Source organism: Passer montanus, unplaced genomic scaffold, assembly GCF_014805655.1.
Source record: "Passer montanus isolate IOZ18808 unplaced genomic scaffold, ASM1480565v1 scaffold24, whole genome shotgun sequence".
Classification (NCBI taxonomy): Eukaryota; Metazoa; Chordata; class Aves; order Passeriformes; family Passeridae; genus Passer; species Passer montanus.
In genome coordinates, this window is record NW_024367037.1 from 1,700,462 (window position 1) to 1,707,333 (window position 6,872).

Here is a 6,872-nt window from a genome sequence, read left to right on the forward strand (position 1 = left end):
CCACCATGCACCCCTGGGATCACCCAGGCTGTCCAGCTGCTGGAAAAATGCCTCCTCACTCTTGTGTTCATAGCAGGTTTATATTTCTGAGATACCTCGCCTCTAAACTTCTCTCAGAACAAAATGCTCGGCTGCTGTGGTTGGTGTTTGTGTGACTGGAGGCTGCTCCCCCCTTGTGGCTGATGGCTCTTCCAGCCGCAGCCGCATCCTCTGCTCCCATGAGCTCCGCTGGAGCCCATCTCCCAGTGCCACACCGTCAGAGCTCTCTGGCCCAAACACCTGCGGGGGTAATAACAAGAAAGGTGAGCAAAACCGCGGTGTTCGGTGACCAGACCAGAATGAACTTGTCTCCGCTGAGGTGGTGCTGCGGCAGATCTCTGTGCAAAGGCGGCAGGCACAGCGGGTTGGGTGTAGTTCAGCAACCTTTTAGCACCTCGTCGTATATTGCAGCACTGGAAAAGAAAACCGTGACAAACTCGATTGAAGAACACTGTTCATTGTTTAATGAAGATGGCAAGAGGCAATCTGCAACTGTCAACATCTTCTGCTGCCTGCTGGAGGAGAGACGCTTGTGGTGTGACAGATCCCAAGCAATAGCACTTCACTAAGAAATTCAGGGGGACACTGGGGACACTACAGAATGGTTTGGGTTGGAAGCAACCTTCAAAACTTATCTAGTCCAACTCACCTGCAGTGAGCAAGGACATCTCCAAACAGACGGGATTGCTCAGAGCCCCATCCAACCTGACCTTGAATGTTTCCAGGGATGAAACACTTACCACCTCTCTGGGCAACCTATGCCAGTGTTTCAAAACCCTTGTTGTAAAAGAATTCTAACTTATGTCTAGTCTAAACCAACTCTCTTTTAGTTTAACATCATTATCCCTTGACCTGTTACAACAGGCTATGCTAAAAATTTATTCCTATTCATAATAAGCCCCCTTGAAGTACTGAAAGGCTAGAGTAAGGTCTCCCCAAATCTTTTCTTCTCCAGGCTGAACAAGCCCAGTTTTCTCAGCCTGTCTTCATAGAAGCAGCATTCCAGCCCTCTGATCATGAGATCAATTTGGTGCTGTCCACAGAGGCATTTCTACCCCTATGCTCCTTACTTGTATTAAGTAAGTTATTCCAAAGGTGAGATGTGTCCAAAGATGGAAAAAATATTTTGGTTCAATGTATATAGTGAAATATTAAAGATAGCACATCTATTTTCCTGATGTCAAAAAGAAGAACAAAACAACAAAGCATGCTGCTGCTGCAGCTCATATTGCTTCAGTTAAATGTTTATATATAAACTGAAGTAAATATTAAGCAAACTACCAGTATAGACAAACATAAAGATTGTGCCTCTTTCTGGGAGATGAAAAGGAGAAAGAGGCCATGTGGGCATCAGCGTCAGCTCAGCTCTGGATGCACTACACAAGACCTGCTGTTCACAGCTTGTTCCCTTTTATTTTTCTGTGGCTAGGGACACTGCCACTTCCACAATAAACATAAACTGAAAGTTTCTCGACATGTCAGATTGCTGAAGGAAACTTCTTGACACCATAAAACTACTCCAGAATGGGATGCATGTGGAAGTCATTGTGTGTGACATCCTACTTCTGCTGTGTTCCCAGTAGTCTTGGAAAGAGTTCCAACAACAGCTCAATGCTGTCTTATTTCTCCCTTGCTGTGATACTTGTTGACACAAGTTGGAACTTCTCTCCAATCTGCAGAAGTTTACAATCTCATGGGAAGAAATTTAGGCTCCAAAGTTTATTGGGCATCTCCAAAGTCTTTAGGTATCCCTGCTTGAACTGCTGTGGACTGGTAGCAGCAGCTTTCAAGCACTCACATAGGAAATCCAATCATGCCAGCTGAGGAGCTGTGAGAGCTGTGCCTTTTGGTTACTTATCAGGTAGAGTTTGAGAACAACGGAGCATAAAACTTAGATCCAGTTAAAGATCTACAGATCATTTATTGGCAAGGTAAACTGCATGACCACCTGCGATTGTTTATTACCCTTGAAACTAAGCAACTCTGAAATATCTTGCCTGTGTATCTCCCTTTCCAAGATAGTCATTATCATTCCCTAGGCTGGAGATTTTGGGTTTGCTCTTGAGCCTTGGGACCCCTTTTTTGCACATCTGGTCAAGGATGTTATCCATTGGCAGCTTGTAAAAGGATTTCTTGTTTTCACCGCCTATCTTAAAGGATTGGCTGTCACAGACACTATTTTATTTAACTTCTCCTTCTCCTTCTCCTTCTCCTTCTCCTTCTCCTTCTCCTTCTCCACCATCTTTACATTTCCATCTTTTCCTGATTTAGGCTTATTACACAAGCAAGAGTAATTGTATTGCTGTATATGATGCTTTGACTACTAAGTAGAAGCTGACTGGAAAGAAAATGGGATTAAGGCTGGTAAGATATTGCTATAGAATTAAGAGCAAGAGATTTCACTCCAGCAGCTACTGCAGTACTGAAAGGGTCAGAAAATAATGTAGTTAATCCTAATAGCCTGGTATATTGCAAGGAATGATGAAAATACCTGGAGAGTTACAGATTTGTCCTGTCATACCAGGCATGACAGAATCACAATGAAAGGATCATATTGCATTTATAATAATAATTATAATTATATAGTATATAATATATTATAATTATATAATTAATATAATATATTAATATAATATATTATATTAATAGCCTGGTATATTGCAAGGAATGATGAAAATACCTGGAGAGTTACAGATTTGTCCTGTCATACCAGGCATGACAGAATCACAATGAAAGGATCATATTGCATTTCATGCCTGAAACTGTTGATTGCAACCTGAAACCTAGTTGTAAACAATGTGTATTGCCAGTGGCCTCTGCTTTTCTCAGCGGCTTTACATGAAAGGAATTGTTTTTTCAAAAGAATTGTTCTGTCCTTCTTCTTTCTATTTGTCCTCCCATTCACAGGATCCAGATTAAAAAACTTCCCCCAAGGCAGTCTCCTCCTCCTGATGGAGGGCAGAAAAATCATAGAACCATAGAATATCTTGAATTGGAAGAAACACAGAATCAGTTCCAATTCCCTGCTCCTCACAGGAGCATAGCTGCACATAGCTTTATGTAGTTGTAAAAGATTTCATTTTGCTTTTAAATTATCTCAAATGTTTTATTGTGACAATAAATAGGAACAATTAATACACTATTATGAAATTCTGCAGAACAAGTTGATCTGAAAGCTGTTGCACAAGGAATCTGCTGAATCTTTTAGGGCCCAAGGCTTTAAACTTCAGGTTTTAGCACTGTATTCCAGTCTTTTGCTTAATTGATTTTTGCTGCTAAGTCTGGTGATCCACGTTTATCAGGATTTTCTGATAATTCTGTCAGCTGTTCTGATTTTGTCCTTGTCAGCAGATGGATTTACACCTAAAAGAAGAGAATCTGCTTGAGCACTTGTTTTCTGTTCAAATCCTTCTTTACAGTATGATGAAATGCTACAATTTCAAGGTGGAAACTGTACACAGGACAGTTGCCACACCAAGTCCAGTTGGTGCCATAGTTCTGGTCAGCCCTCGTCTGGCTTGGCTCAGCTCTGCCAGCACCTGCAGGGTCCCTGGCATCCTTGGCACCGTGTCCTGGAGGCAGCTGTGGCTCCTTCCATGGTGGAGGAGACGAGGCTCAAGCACTGCAGACAACATTTCAGCCAGGTCCTTCATTCTGCCCCGCCACTCTCTCAAGGAAGAGAAGAACCCATCCTTATAGTCATGGAATCGTAGAATCACTGAAGTTGGAAAAGTCCTCTATGATCATCAAATCCAATTGTTTTCCCAAACGGGTATGGTTGTGTTCGAGGGTCCCAGGATGAGGGAAGAGACAAGAATCTTGACTCCATGTTTCAGAAGGCTGATTTATTATATTATGATACTATATTATATTAAAATGCTATATTAAAAGAATAGAGAAAATTATACAGACAGAAAGTTAGAAGGAATACAAAGGAATGAATAACAAAATCTTGTGACTGCTTACAGCCTCGACACAGCTGGCTGTCGTTGGTCATCAAGTAAAAACAATTTCACATGCTGGGTAAACAATTCTCCAAATCACATTCCAAAGCAGCAAAAAATGGAGAAGCTGAAGCTTCTCAGTTTCTCAGGAGAAAAGATCCTGGCAAAAGGATTTTTCATAAAATATGTCTGTGAAAAACAGGTTCACCACTAAACCATGTCCCCACGTGTCACGTCCACACACCTTTTGAATGCTTCCAAGGCTGGAGATTCCACCACTTCCCAGGGCAGCCAGTTCCAAAGCCTGGCCACCATCTCCAGGAAACAATTTTCCCTACTATCTAATCCAAAACTCCTCTGGCACAACTTGAGTCCATTTCCTCTGGGTCCTGTCACTTGCTACCTGGAAGAAGAGACCACCTCCCACCTCATTACAGCTATAGCTGCCTTCCAGTCCTTCTCCACATGGGATGGCTTCCTGAAGGGCTGGAAGGAAGCTGTGCTGGCCCAGGGGTGCCTGTGCTGGCACAGCGAGGTCACAGCAGGAGCAGCTGCCCGGTAGCTGGTTTGGTAAAATGTGTCAGGCTGCACCTGAGCTCCAGCTGGGAACATCCCTGTGGAGCTAGGCTGCCACCATGTTCTGAGGGCTGCCCATAGCCTGGAGTCCCTTGGCCCAGCTGGTACTGCACCATGATCAGACCTGGCTCCTCAAAAGGAAATGAGTGGCTCCGTCCTTCCTTGGCCTTGATTTATATCCCAAATAACTTCCTGCTACCATTTCTTTTCTTTATTGCCACCCTGTCTCATACTCTTTCATAACATCATCATCATCACCATCATCCTGCAAGATGACAGACATGTTCAAGAACAGGAGTATGCCCACATTTTTCCATAAATGCCTATGTGTGTATGTTCCAGAAAAAGATAGGATTTTTATAAAGGGGATGTTTCCCTTTTAATTGGGTTTTTGTAAAATTTTGTGTTATTTATAGACAAGTTGGCTTACCTTTTTTACAGCCTTTTGTAACTTTTGAAAAAGTAGTATATTAAAAATATGGGAGTAAGAGACAAAAAACCAAATGTGTCAAAAACAAATTAAAATGTTTTAACATGAGTAATTCAATCCAATAATTAGCAGTATGCAATACATTTCTTCTGTAGTAGCCTATACCATGAAAGGTTGAATTTCATAGAGATTTATTTGCCCTAATAGACCTGTGGGACCTGCCAAACATAAGCCTAGCATCTCCTGAAGGAGGAGTTTACCTTAGAGCATGGGGAAGGGCTCTGTTGAATAAATAAGTGACTGTGACAGGGAAAGACAGCCCCAATTTTCCTATTCCAGTCCACAGGGTGGCAATATAGACAACACCTCCGAGCACCTGGGGATCATACCGGAGCTGGTGGCACTGCTACTGTAAGTCCTTCAGAAAAAGGCACAGTGCCTTCCAAGGTGATTAGCCATGCTATTACACTGATAAAGGCATTTGAGCTAGATGCCAGACCAGCGTATTTGCTTCTGCAAATATTTATGAGCTGATGGATAGCTAACAGCCACTGGCACCTTGCATTACCAGAGCAAGATAAAATTCTTCGAAAAGAGGATTTTCTCAATGTAAGGAAATCAGGACTGTACTTTTGGATTCTGCTAGAAGCTGCTTGCTCATGAAACTTAGAAGAGAGAAATTTTCAGTAGTCCAGTTGCCATGTGACCAGAACTAGATGTATTAATTGAACTAGATAAGAGATATAACATGAACACGGTTGCAGTTGACACAACAGAAGGAAAGGATGCCATCCATGAGGACCTGGACAAGCTTGAGAAGTGGACACATGAGAGAATAATAGGGGTCAACTAGTCCACATGAAAGGCGCTGCACCTGGATCAAGGCAATCCCAAGCACAGATACAGGCTGAGTGACTAATGGACTGGGAGCACCCCTGCAGAGAAGGACTGTAGGGATGTTGGTGGACAAAAACCTGGATGTGAGCCAAGCATGTGCATTTACAGCCCAGGAGATGAATCAATCAAATTCTGCATCAAAAAGCCAAGGGAGGTGATTCTCCCCTGTACTCTGTGCTCGTGAGTCACCACCTGGAGCACTGCATCCAGCTCTGGGGCACTCTGCACAAGGAAGATGTGGACCTGCTGGAGCAAGTCCAGAGGTGTCCACAAAGATGATCAGAGAGCTGGAGCACCTCTCCTCTGAAGACAGGCTGAGAGAGTTGGGGCTGTTCAGCTTGGAGAAGAGCAGGCTCCAGGGAGACCTTAGAGCACCTTCCAGTACCTGAAGGGTGTACAAAGAAGCCAGAAGGGGACTTTGACAGGGCGTGCAGTGATAGGACAAGTGGCAATGGGTTCCAAAATGAAGAGAGTAGGTTTAGGTTAGATAATAGGAAGAAAAGCTTCACTGCAAAGGTGGCAAGGCACTGGGACAGGTTGCACAGAGAAGTGGTGGATGACCCATCCACAAGCTTTGTAGGGACTTTGAGCAGCTTGGTCTAATGGAATGTCCCCCTGCCAGTGACTGGGAGTTTGGATCTAAATGACCTTTAAGGTCCCTTCCAAAGCATTCTGTGGTTCTGTAATGACTCTGGGAACAAAGAACTAGGTAAAAATGTATTTGTGATAGTAAGCTGAAAGAATAAATGGTGGTCTAAGGGGAGGTTGCTAAGGCAGATCCAGAAGGATCAGTTTAGGAACAATGGTTTATTATTCTTCTACTAATGACTAAGGACAAAAAATAGTAGCATGGTAATTAAATGTTCCTGGCACATTCTCAGAAGGATTGGGAATGCTGTAACAGTATCATTCAGGAAGAACTGTGTAGCTCAGTGACTGGAGTAGCAGAAACAGAGTGAAATTGAACATGTGCTTTCAGCAACTTA